We start from the raw sequence: 14447 nt of genomic DNA, 5'->3' as shown, positions 1-14447 counted from the left end.
AATCACACTACAGGTCGGAATTTTGATCGGATCATCACGACATTTTCTCACAGAGATAGAAGCCTATTGATGTTGGTGATGTCGACAGTAGTCAAATATAAAATTAAATATTAGTTATTTTGGTTCAGTTCGCCTTAAGTCATTTGGTATAAAAGCCAGATAGGTGAAAACTTTCGTATCTCCATAAAAGAAATGTTTTCGAGTGAAAAGATTATTCACAGAGGTAGTGGTGTAGGGTATCACATAGTCGGCCCCGTACGGACTATAGCCTATTCTCACTTGTTTTTATTATTATTATTATTATTATTATTATTATTATTATTATAAGGACAGCCGCATGTGTCATTCCATCCTCGATTTGGTTGCAGACTGCGCATCCTGTAGAATTTTCACTGACTGAGGCATCTGTTGTCCATATGGAGAAACCCTCCGACTTTAGTTCCGAAAATTTTTGTTTGTATATTGCCAATAGACATATAGTGCTGCTGAAAAGATTTGCTCGAATGACTACTTCACTTTTTATAAAGTTCTGAGGTAATTTATGAATTTGATATGCAGATATTTTTGTGTGTTAATTGCTTATTGACCCCTTTTTTAAGTTTTAAACAAGTGAGAAAAGGCTATAGTCGGTACGGGGCCGACTATGTGATACCCTACACCACTAACTCTGTGAATAATCTTTTCACTCGAAAACATTTCTTTTATGGAGATACGAAAGTTTTCACCTATCTGGCTTTTATACCAAATGACTTAAGGCGAACTGAACCAAAATAATTAATATTTAATTTTATATTTGACACCACCAACATCAATAGGCTTCTATCTCTGTGATCGTGATGATCCGATCAAAATTCCGACCTGTAGTGTGATTGCAGAAAAAGTGGAAAAAACGGATGCATTAACGACTATTGCGATATCTCTATTATTTGACTACCTACGCCAACCTACTTTGCATAATTTCAAAGATCGGATTTTCTACTTTCCTTATCAGGCTTTGCTTTTAGAAGGTCCCCAACCAAAGGTGTGATATCCGTCACTATTAAAATCGCAAAAATGAGAAGTTGGGTTTTATTAGCGACTATTGCGATATCTTCGTTGTTAGACAACCTACGTTACATTGTTGTAAAGGTGATATTTTATACTTTCATTGCCAGGTTTTGCTTTTTGTAGACCCCTTATAGACGCTGAGATATTTGCTTTGGAATAAAATGTTGACTTTTTCTCCAAATAAAGTTTTTGCTCATTCCGACCCCTAAATATTATCCGACCATCATCAAAATCAATAGACTTCTTCCTCTGTGAGACCCTCATTAACTCTCGAAGTTTCGTGACGATCCGATCAAAATTGCGTCCAGTAGCGTGATTTCCAAAAAAATGTAAAAATGGGATGAATTACCGACTATTGTGATATCTCCGCTATTTGGTCACCTACGCCGACCTAGTTTGAATCATTGTAAAGGGGGAATCTTCTACTTTCATAGACATGCTTTGTTTTTGAAACGTCCAAAGCCAAAGCTGCGATATTCGTCATTATAACTAAAATCACAAACATGAAAATTTGGGGTTTATTTGCGACTGTTGTGATATCTTCGTTGTTTCATCACCTACAATAACTTACTTTACATCATTAGAAAGGCAATATTTTCTACTTTCATTGTCATGTTTTGCTTTTGGTATAACCCATATAGAAGCTGAGATATTCGCTTTGGAAAAAAACGTTGTCTTTTTATCCACATAAGTTTTTTGTCCATTCCGACCCTCAAATATTATCCGACCATCACCAAAATCAATAGGCTTCTTCCACTCCGGGACCCCCATCAACACCCAAAATTTCGTGACCATCCGATCAAAATTGCGACCTGTAGCGTGATTACAAGGTTTAGATGGACAGACGGACAGACGGACGGACTGACGGACGGACACACATAGCCAGATCGACTCAGGTCGTCGAGACATTCATTTTGATATATATAAGTATGGGTCTACGACCATTATTTCGATGCGTTACAAACTTTTTGGCCAAAACCAACTTATAATACCCTCCCCACATAGTGGTGTAGGGTATAAAAAGTAATTTGCAATAATTGCCCTTATATAATATACAAAACAAAGCGGGTGCCATCGTGGTGCAATGGTATGCACACCCGCCTTGCACACAAAGGTATCCCGTTAACTAAATAAATTAATATATCCTTTGGAATCCTGACTCTAAGGATAATTTTTAAATACTAAGCTTTTATTCGATATTTAAAAGAGAAGAGTCCTATATGAATTTAGATCATTTAAGCTGATCGGGTCCGATAAGATCACAAAACATATTTGCAAAAAATTACCAGTTTTACGTGGTTATATATACGTTTAGTGGTGGTATTATGCCAAAACACCCTCTTATACGAAATCTGTGGTGTGTACATGGCGCAATTTCGACATGTTTTATGTCCAGTTAGTTTTAAAATCTAAAAAATATCTCGACCTTATGCCTCCAGTATCATCTATTTCCATAAAAATACCCCCAGATCAATAAAAAACACATTCTATGTTTTGGGTCAACGTTTTTGTATAAGAGGACAAATTCGATTATCACTCCCTCTGGCGATCAATAAATAAATTTGCCTATAATGTTATACCGGTATCGATGGTATGTATCGGAGGGGTTTGTATAGATTTATCGGTGTTAAGACTTTATTTGACATCTGTTTATGACCTCTGAGAGGTCTGCTTAATAATTCGCATCGTTATTTTATTATCCCCTGCAATAGATGAAGTTGTCCATTCACCTCCTTCCCATTTTATTGCGATTTTAGTACTTTTTACGCGGTATCCAGATCAATTTTAAATGTTGTACTATTCTTAGGCTCACTTTTGGACTGCGTTGGATCCACAATTTTCAGAAATTAATTAATTTGCAAATCTTTGATAAAAATTTTAGGCCATAACTTCTGTTTTTCTTAGAAAGATAGTTATGACTTGTTTTCGGCATACTTGTCTGTCAAAAGTAAACATACATACATATGTGGGATAATATGAATTTCTCATGGAAGCCTTTTGTTCTCTTCTTCTGATTTAAAAAAAAATCTTATGCCAATCAATACAAAAAACTCGTCAAAAAGGAAGCAATAGATACTCGAATCACGGAGTTGCAAATGTTTTGAGCAGGCTAAAACACATGATCCTCCGATATTTTACAAATTTTTGTAACATAAGTGTAAAAAACTGAATAATCGTTTTTAAATCTTGAAAGTAGGGACAATATAGAATCAAATTACAAAAATGAATATATTTCAAAACACAACATATCCCTAAAAATAGATTAAATGTGATATACAGTGCTGCTCAAAACATTTGCAACTCCGATGCCTATATCACATTCAATCTATTTTTAGGGACATTTTGAGTTTTTAAATATGTTTGTTTTTGTTATTTGATTTTTTATTGACCATATTTTCAAGATTTAAAAAACATTATCCAGTTATGAACACTTATGTTTAAAAAATGTGTGAAATATCGGAGGACCACATGTTTTAGCCTGCTCAAAACATTTGCAACTCCGTGGTACGAATATCTATTAGTTAATTTTTAACGAGTTTTTTGTATTGATTGGCATCAAATTGATTTTAATCAGAAGAAGGGGGCAAAAAGCTTTCATGAGGAGTACTTTTATCCCACATATGTTTACTTTTGATAGACAAGTATGCCGAAAACAAGACATGTCCAATTTTTTAAGAAAAACTTAAATTACGACCAGAAATTTTTATCAACGCTTTGCTAAAATGGTAATTTTTGAAAATTGTGGATTCAACGAGGTCTAAAACTAAACATAGGAACATCACAATATCTAAAACAGAGCTGGATACCGCGTAAAAAGAACTAAAATCGCCATAAAATGGGAAGGAGATGCAAGGACAACAACATCTACTGCAGGGGATGATCAAAAAATAATACGAATTATTAAGCAGATCTCTCAGAGGTCATCAACAGATGTTAAAAAAAGACTTGACACCGATAAATCTATACAAACATCTCCGATACATACCAAAGACACCGGTATACCAAAATAGGCAAATTTTGGGAAAAGAGTAATTTCCGGGAAAAATGGAATTTTTCATAGAAATTATTCAAAAAATGTGTGGTTATATTTTTGGAGTAGTGAAATCTAGTACTTCTCGATAAAATCAATATTTAAGTTATATGACTTGAAAAAATTTGATTGATCACCAGAACTGAAGATAGTAGAATTTTTCCCCTTATACGAAAAAGTTGACCCAAAATGTAGAAGGTGTTTTATATTGCCCTGGAGGTATTTTTATGGACAGAAATGGTACAGGATACATGAGGTGGAGATATTTATCAGATCCAAGAACTAACCGGACAGGTAGCATGTCAAAATCTCACCAAGCACACTCCAGAATTGGCGTATAACAGAATGTTTTGGCATAATACCGCTTCTAAACGTATATATAACCACGTAAAACTAGTAATTTTTTGCAAATATGCTTAAGTTCTTATCGGACGCAATCAGCTATAGTAATCTAAATTCATATAGGAGGTTCCGGGACTCTAATCTGGACTCTAGACTATTAAATATCGAAAAAACCTTGGTATTTAACAATTATCCTTAGAGCACAGGATTCCAAAGGATATATTAACTTATTTAGTTAACTGGTTTCCTTTACGATGTCTCCCGATAATAAACAAAATGTTAATTTACAATATATTATCAAAACAAAAATAATTTCTTCAGATTTTGAATAAAATGTTCTCAGTTGCAAATGTTTTGAGCAGAACCAAAAGTGAGTTCGAGCTTTGTTTTGTATATTTTTTGTAAAATAAGTGAAATTTTTGCAAATTAATTTTTAAATCTTTAAAAAGGATTCAATAAACAATCAATCTACAAAAATATTGGCATTTCAAATCCACAAACTACCTCAGAACTATATAAAATATGAACTAGTCATTCCTGTTGCAAATGTTTTGAGCAGCACTGTAGGTATTTGAGTTGCAAATGTTTTGAGCAGCACTGTACATTCCAAAAAATCATAAGGTAAATGCTTGTCATAGCCTTGTAACACATCATAAGTCATTGAACTATTCGTTACGTTATGGTTTAGCCGTAATTTTTCAGAAGACTCCTATATCTTCTTCCAAGTCCTTGGTTTTGGCTGGCTTATGTGTTTCACGAAATCTATGATTTCTATATTTTCGTGACTTTTGCACATGATTTCAACTATATCGACTAAATATTCAAAAATAAGTCAAATTTACTTTTATTTCTGTCGTTTTTAAAATGAAATATAACCAGTTTTCTTCTTTTTATACCCTACACCACTATGTGGGGAGAGTATTATAAGTTGGTTTTGCCCAAAAAGTTTGTAACGCATCGAAATAATGGTCGCATACCCATACTTATATATACCAAAAATGAATGTCTCGACGAGCTGAGTCGATCTGGCTATGTGTACCCGTCCGTCAGTCCGTCCGTCTGTCCATCTAAACCTTGTAATCACGCTACAGGTCGCAATTTTGATCGGATCGTCACGTGATTTTGGTGATGGTCGGATAATATTCAGGGGTCGGAATGGGCAAAAAACTTATGTTGATAAAAAGACAACGTATTTTTTCCAAAGCGAATATCTCAGCTTCTATATGGGGTATACCAAAGGCAAGACCTGACAATAAAAGTAGAAAATATCACCTTTCTAATGATGTAAAGTAGGTTCTCATAGGTGATCAAACAACGGAGATATTACAATAGTCGCAAATAAAACCCAAATTTTCATTCTTGCGATTTTAATTATAATGACGAATATCACAGCTCCTGTTAGGGACTTCTCAAAAGCAAAGCCTGACTATGAAAGTAGAAAATCCCATCTTTACAATGATGCAAACTAGGTCGGCGTAGGTGACCAAATAACGGAGATATTGCAATAGTCGGTTAATGGGGGCCTCACAGAAGAGAAAAACTCTACATTTTATTCCAAAGCAAATATCTTAGCGTGTATAAGGGGTATATAAAAAGCAAAACTTGGTAATGAAAGTAGAAAATATCACCTTTGAAACGATGTAACGTAGGTTGTTGAAGGTGGTCACACAGCGAAGATATTGCAATAATCGCTAATAGAACCCAACTTTTCATTTTTGCGATTTTAATAATAATGACGGATATCATACCTTTGGTTGGGGACCTTCTAAAAGCAAATTAGGTTGGCGTAGGTGGTCAAATAATAGAGATATCACAATAGTCGGTAATGCATCCCTTTTTTCACTTTTTCTGCAATCACACTACAGGTCGGAATTTTGATCGGATAATCACGAAATTTTCTCACAGACATAGAAGCCTATTGATGTTGGTGATGTCGAGAGTAGTCAAATATAAAACTAAATATTAATTATTTTGGTTCAGTTCGCCTTAAGTCATTTGGTATAAAAGCCAGATAGGTGAAAACTTTCGTATCTCCGTAAAAGAAATGTTTTCGAGTGAAAAGATTATGCACAGGGGTAGTGGTGTAGGGTATCACATAGTCGGCCCCGTACCGACTATAGCCTTTTCCCACTTGTTTATGATAGAGTTTTTTCTTGGCGCCAAGTCACACTAACTTGCTATAAAATATTACATTTTTGCACACAGTAACAAAGATTATGTTCGCAATTATTAAAATGTATACTAGTATTGCAGAAAAAGTTCGATAATGACCTGTTTTTTAACAAAATTTACAAAAACCGAATATTTTTTACGCATAGAAGACAGGGTTAACAAACTTTTCTTTGTTATTCTCGCTTATAGGGTTGCCATGGATCCAAAATTTTTTTAAGTATTTGGTTTTTTGATTATTGGGTATGGGCTTCTATAATACTGATGCGTTATTATTGGTAAAATTGAAAACCGAATATTTTTGACACTCGCTGTATGTACATACACCAAAATATTGAGAGTTCTTCTTCGTATGGTTCGAAGTTATAACCGATAGCAAAATTCAAATATGTCACAAAAAAACCGACGTTACAACCGATCTGACGTTATAAGCGATATTCATTTGTTGTGATAATAAGTAATTGCAATCGAATTTAATACAAAAAAATGTAATTCAAATAATTAGTACCAAATTTCTCAGTGTATTAAATATCACAATTGTAATTAACTATCATTTGGCAACCCTAACTATCTTTAGTTTTCTCTTAATTGTTCTACGTTCAAAGTAAGCGCATGTGAATTAATTTTATGCAATTGTAAGTCCCGGGCCACACTACAGTAATTTCACTGAAATTTTGATATGAAATTATGCGTCTCTAGATGGACGTCCATAGTAGAGTAAAATCATAATATTGCTGTAGTGGGGAATTCGATTTAAGAACACCTAGTTTCATGAAATTTTTTAATGAAATTCACGCTAGTGTGGACCGGGACTAAGAATTGTTAATATAGGAATAAATAAAAACTGTTCAAATTCATCAACCCGTAAAGTTCTATTATAAAAGGATATGGGCGAAGATGAAGATGACCGAAAGGGTTTCGGTGGTAAGTCATTTGGCCGAGTTCGAAAATCTAATACGACAGTTGAAGCTTATTGGAATAAAGATGGAAGAAAGTGATGTGCTGGCCTAATTATTTTTGTCGTTGCCTGAAAATTTTGATCCACTTGTTACGGCTTTGCAGAATGTAGTATAGATAAATTAACAATTAATATGGCTAAAGAAAAGCTTATGGGTGACAAATCAAAATTTTGTGACAGAAATGAAGATGTTCAGCTTCAGTCAACAGACTTCTCTAGCAAAAAGTTTCCGAGGATAAAACGTTTCAATTGTAAGTGTTCCAAATGCGGAAAATTTGGCAACCAAGCAATAAGTTGTTGGCAGAAGGATGCAAGAACTACCGAGAGTAAGGTGGTATCATTTATTGCTTACAAAAACTCATCAACGGAAAGAACATGTGCAAATCCAATCGAGTTCAAATTAGATTCCTGTGCTGTGTTTTGCAACAATAGAAGATTTGGTGACCTCCGTTGAATTTAATGTGGCGAAGATGCCATTCAATTTCGGTGAAACAGATTGGTAATATTGAAGGAACTAGTGACAAGGGATTTAAGATAACCGTATAAGATGTATTATATGATCCTGAGTTGCGGGATAATTTGTTGTTAGTGGGAAAGCTAACCAGGGGCTCAATTATGTTTCTATGAAAATGTGAAATGAAAAAAATTTATAAAGGAAATAAATGTCAAATGAAAAAATCTATAAAGGAAATATTTTTCATTTCAAATTTTCATAGAACAAGAATCCAGATCCAGTTGTGACCTAATTTTGCGATTTATAAACAACCGTTCAATAATATTGAAAGGAACGGAAATAGTTGCAGGGGCAAACATGCAGAATGGTCTATATGTCCTGCGAGAAGAATGATTTTAATTTATGACATATACTATGTTTACATTTATCCACTCGATTTCATCTGTCAATTCCTTTGTGTATACGTCAAATGAAAATTCGTCTGAAATCGATTGGATTTCATTTGGCATTTGAGCAATGGAATTGACAGTTGAAATCGAGTGGATTTCGTAAATGTAAACATAGTGATAGACGACTTGGTTTCTATGAAAATGTGAAATGAAAAAAATTTATAAAGGAAATAAATGTCAAATGAAAAAATCTATAAAGGAAATATTTTTCATTTCAAATTTTCATAGAACAAGAATCCAGATCCAGTTGTGACCTAATTTTGAGATTTTTAAACAACCGTGCAATAATATTGAAAGGAACGGAAATAGTTGCAGGGGCAAACATGCAGAATGGTCTATATGTCCTGCGAGAAGAATGATTTTAATTTATGACATATACTATGTTTACATTTATCCACTCGATTTCATCTGTCAATTCCTTTGTGTATACGTCAAGTGAAAACTCGTCTGAAATCGATTGGATTTCATTTGGCGTTTGAGCAATGGAATTGACAGTTGAAATCGAGTGGATTTCGTAAATGTAAACATAGTGATAGACGACTTGGTCATTGCGGCAAATCAGAAATGGATGCGCTGATTAAGGGTGGTATGATAAAATGTGCATCAAGAAAAGCGGCAAAAAATATGAGTGAGATATGTATCGAAGCTAAGCATTGAAGAAGTACTTTTAATGACACTAGAACACGGCAACTTTAAAGAATACACTCAGATGTATGCGGTCTTATCTCGCCAATTGCTTGGGATGGCTCGAAAGAGTACGAGCTTTAGTTACATCTGTGTTCCCTAACGAAAAAGTTCCTACTTTGACAATCGATCAAGGAAGAGAATATTTATCAAAACAACAAGTTTTATGGTACAAAAATAAAGGAATTCAAGTAGAAACCACCTTAGCGTTTACACCACAACAAAACGGTGTATCTGAAAGATTCAACAGAACAATATCGGAAAAAATCAGAGCAATGTTTTTTTTTTTTGCAGTAAACGACGCAACAACTCCAGCAGAATTATGCTACGGAGAAATACCTAACTTATAGAAGATAAAGATTTTTGGGTACCAAAAATTCGAAGGACAAAGTTGGATCCAAATGGGTACCGGATATGCATCAAATGGGTACCGCTTATGAGATGTTAAGTGCATGAAAATCATTCTAGTCCGAGATGTGAAGTTTAATGAAAATAGCACTGTGCTACACGAAAAATATGCAGGGGTTCTGATGCATAAATTCGGTTTTAGGGGAGTTCATGGAAGACGAAAATACCTTCGGTTTCTTTGGGTCACTTAGTTTTTGATTTTTTAATGGCATATCTTATTTTTTCCACAACGGATTTCTACAGTGTATTTTTTCTTGAAAGGGGATAATATTAACTTTCGAACAAACCATAGATTTTTAAAATCGGTTAAAGCCCCCATATAAGGATGGATTTTATCTTAATTTTTACCCAGAATTAGCTGTATCTTGACATTTGGATTTCCCAAATGGAACAGAAACTTCCTCACCAAAAATTATGGTAATAGGTCTAGGTTTTGGTATTGCCCCCATATAACGGTACCAGCCGATTTCAGGCATTTTAAAGTTTTTATCTACTTTTTCGGCTTAAATTGGCCTTATTTGGTTATTTGGTTCTCATTGATCAAAAACATTTATTTGCTAAAAAAATTAAAAATAAATAGTTAACAATGTAGTTGCTGTATTTTATTTTTAAATGCACTAAAAACTAAAAAAAATCTCTTAGCCTCAATAAGTATATTCTTCTTAAGGTTGGATCTCTCAAACAAAACGCTTGCGTTTAAATTAAAAATTATGACATTAAATGGCAATAAACGGCAAGCATTTTATTTGGGAGATCCCATCCTGAAGCAGAATATACTTATTGAGACTAAGAGAAAATTTATTTTGTATTTTTAGTGCATTTATAAATAAAACACTGTAACTTTATTTTTTTAATTATTTTTTATTTACTTTTTTATTGTAGAATACACACAATTGGTCACAACATACGCACAAGCGACCACAATAACCACAATATACCGCACAACATTAACACGCACAAGCGACCACAATGATCACAATACAGGGACGTACGCGAAATGGTTTGGTCGACTACAATTTGTTGAGCTACTTTAACAAATTATTACGTTTTTTCTCTAAAATAATTTTTATTTTTGGAATTTTGAAAAGAAACTTAGATTGTTCTGAAGGTTATGTACTAAAAATGTACTTTATGAACAAGTTGTCTAAGAAATACACTCCATGTCTGTAGAATAGAACACCTAAATTTTTGTTAATGTTAGCTTATTTATCCCAAACCGAATGAATCTACGTTTTTAATCTTGTAGGGATTTAAAGTCTATGATGTTCCGTATCAAACACAGCTGTTCGCGAAATGATTTTCTGATCCATTTTCCGATAGTTCTATGAAAAATAGGCATTTATTTTTGGTCATCAGAATAGAACAGTCATTTTATTTTCGCGAATTTTGGAGATATAATGTCAGATTATTTTCCTCTAAATGTGGAGCATATTTTCAAACCTTTAAACGGCAGATTTGTTCGTTTTTCATAATTATTTTGAAAATCAGAATCCGAAGCACTCGATTGTATCCGTCGAGGTTGTCTGTGTCATATTCTATCTTATTGTGAAGAAATATGACATTACTGCGCGACTCCTATTGATATTCCGAGATCTTTCAATTATCTGCAATTTTAAACTCTTTTACGCTGTTACTTCAGTGTTCGCGGAATTATTTATGGGTTTTCTTTGGTGAAAAATGATTAAACAGAATAAGCTAACATTAACAAAAATTTAGGTTTCTATTCTACTGACGTGGAATGTTTTTAAAAATTTTTTGTTTGAATACTCTTTTTGAGAAAAAAATCCAGTAAAATCTGAATTACTTCTATATCTCATGTAATTTCATAATCGAGGAATTCTGTAATGAATATAAAGGTCTTTAGACTTTAAACTCATTCTGTATTCAAAAAGTGACGAGTTTAGTATTGTGCGGATTGGAAGTGCAGGAAAAGACATGTGTACTGGACAAAATGTTCGATATATCAAGTGTTTTCCGTGGAGTATATCTCTAAAATCAATTAGAAAATTGTTTTACTACCTTAATTTTTTTATTATTTATTTAATGGAGAAAAAGTTATTGTTGTGCGTCATAAAGTGTTAATATCTGCTATAAGTAGCATACCCACTAGAATTTTTTCCTGTCATTAACAAAGTTGTATCTGAAAACAACCGTAAACGAAATTAATGCTCAAACATTGGTCAAATGGTATTAAAATCTGCTGTAATTTTGGCCTTTAAGGCTAACGATAAAAATGTACCTCATCGAAATAATGGCCTTTGACTTCTCATATGATTCGACAAAAACCGCTTCAAATAATTTGGCGTCGATTTAGCCCAGTCTGGCTCGAGCGCATGAGAACTCTCAAACGGCTCAAGCGAACTTTAAGTCATATCGGTCCACTCCTTTTTTTTCCCACAAGACTACTCTCGAAGGTCCAAATCGATTTCTTCGAGACATAGATTAGGTTCGGATATGGATTATATCGGTTCACTCCTTTAGGTACCTCCCACACTAAATTTCAATATCCGATTTCACCGAAACTTTGAACATCCTAAAATTACTTCCGGACGTACATATGTATATCAAGTACCAAGAGGGTCTACATGCGACAACATCTTCGGATACCTCCCTAACAAAATTTCAACATAAGTACAATATAAGGGCTGTTCGAGAATCCATTGGACATTTTGACCAATGCTACTGCTTGCTGTCTTGTTTACAGCGATATTCTATTTTTTCGTGGGTAAGTCCATGCTTCCTGACATAACGGTTTAAAAGCTCTAAATCTTACCATGACCAACTAAAGGAATTATTTCAGGTATCTTCTCCACAAAAGTGCAAAACTTTTGCGCTCTTATTGAAGTCAAATTTATGAGCTCAACATAAGCATTTATTCGAAACGCCCACAATCGTGAAGTTTTACACCCAAATGTTTCGATGTTTTTGTTCGAAAGTTTATACGATCAAAAAAGGCCATGAAATTCTGAAACTCCCTGGCTACAGAATTTTTAGAACAAAGATTTTGGTTATGAAGCCCGTATTCGATCTGTCTATAGATTAAAGTCTCAACTCACACAGGCTGAGGTTATATCTATGTCGGCAAACCCGACTGATACTTTTTAACTTGTTTTCGAGAAAACATAAGTTTGACTCCGCTGTGCCGACAGAAGTCATAGTCCTTGGAAAGTTTTAAATGTTATCGAGTTCATAAACATCTAATAGTACAATTAAGATAGAAATAAGGCGCAACAACAACCATTGGGATATCAGTTGATGAAGTTTGTCGACTTAACCTATTTTGTCAGTACTTAGCTAAAATTTTGCCGAGACCTAATGTGGATTCCGTAGTCTCAAACAGTACTGCGAGTAGAATACGGAGTCTATGAGTCGTAGTTGGTATCGCCCGACTTCTGATAAAAATGTTTTCTGTTTTTTTCTAAATGTGTTGATTCTTGCAGTACTGGAACATACCGTAAATGTAATTTTCTGAATTTTTTAGTTGTCTTGCATGTACTCTATCACTTCTTGTAAAATAGTAAAGTTTTCATGTTTTTATGACATAAAAGAATATTATTTTCTTACAATAGTTCGGACTTGTACAATCTCGCGGATTCGAGTTATTCTTTTTTGGAGTTATTTATTTCAATTAATTATTGGTATATAAATAACATTAATAGGGTTTTTAGATAGATCCCCAGCAAAAATTCGGAGCCATTAGTCATTACGTAACCCATTACAAAGTAATGTAAACAAGCTTCTTTTCGCATTACAAGTAATCTGAAAAGAAATGGGATACTTCTTAAAAAATTACAAGGCAAACCTACTTACTTTGCTCCTCACTAAGTAATGAGGACGGTGGAACAGTGAGTGTGTGTCCGACTATAAGTCCTAGGGTGGTGTGTTCAACGCTCGCTGTTCGTGGTGCACATGTGCACTGCACATTTAAGTTCTTAAGCAACCCTTAATGTTCGTGTGCGTGGCACAGTATGTAGTGTCTTTGGCTAGAAATCAGAGGGTTCGTGTGCTCAACTCGCACAACGAGCGAAATAAAATAAAGTAAAATAAAAGTAAGAAGTGTGATGAAATTAAAAAAAATCTCTACATCAACTGTTCTAAAAATAGATTTTTTTCAACTTACTTTTCAACTTCTAGTGGCCACAGAATAACTGGTTATTCTAGTGGTCATAAAATAACTGCAAACTGAGTGCGACATGCCCTTGTAAAAATAATGGGGAAGAAAGGGGGTTTGCGAGTAGTTACGGCTGCCAAAAATCCCTTACAAAACCCATGATTTTGGGAGGACTTTTTTTGCTGGGTCTTCTTATCAGAATCAATCCTCGCGGTAAAAATGTGTTCAATTGATAACTTAATAAGGCAAAAATAAGACAAAACTTTGTTAATGGGACTGAAGTTAATGTATTAAATATGGATATGTACTTTAAAGAAGAAGATATACTGAAACTCTTTGAAATAGAATCGAAAATGCCAAATATGAGCTACTGTGGTTAAAAATTCTGGGATACATTAAAACGAAACCTACATGGGTAATATTCATTTGAAAATTTTTTAGTTATTGCGTCAATTCTGTAGGAGAATTTGGTTAAAAAAATCAAAATACCAGGAGGAATTTTTGTAACGGGACTATAGTGAGCGTGTTCTGATATGGGTCATTTCAATTCTAAACATCCGAAGACTAATCTATTATACTCTGTGCCAAATTTCAAAGTTATATCTAGAATATTGTAAACTCTCTCTATTGAAATTATATAATTTGTGTCAATATTTCATATAAAATCAACTAAAAAGCTTTTAAAATAGCTTTATCCAACGCTACACAACATTTTTTTAATTTCATAATTTTTGGTCAAGGTGGGCCCCCCCCGAAATGAAATCCTGCGTACGTCCCTGTCACAATATTCGCAC

At 33.9% G+C, this 14447-nt stretch overlaps 1 protein-coding gene across 3 annotated transcripts in view; it reads right to left on the bottom strand.

The window, feature by feature from the left end:
- The window catches only part of DIP2 (disco-interacting protein 2), a 527750-nt gene that overhangs the window by 54004 nt on the left and 459299 nt on the right, over nucleotides 1-14447 (bottom strand). The window lies entirely within an intron of this gene.

The sequence above is a fragment of the Musca autumnalis genome, unplaced genomic scaffold, assembly GCF_047663935.1.
Source record: "Musca autumnalis isolate F117 unplaced genomic scaffold, ASM4766393v1 scaffold_4, whole genome shotgun sequence".
Taxonomy (NCBI): domain Eukaryota; kingdom Metazoa; phylum Arthropoda; class Insecta; order Diptera; family Muscidae; genus Musca; species Musca autumnalis.
The sequence above is the reverse complement of the archived record's forward strand: the minus strand, read 5'-3'. Positions and strand labels throughout refer to the sequence as shown.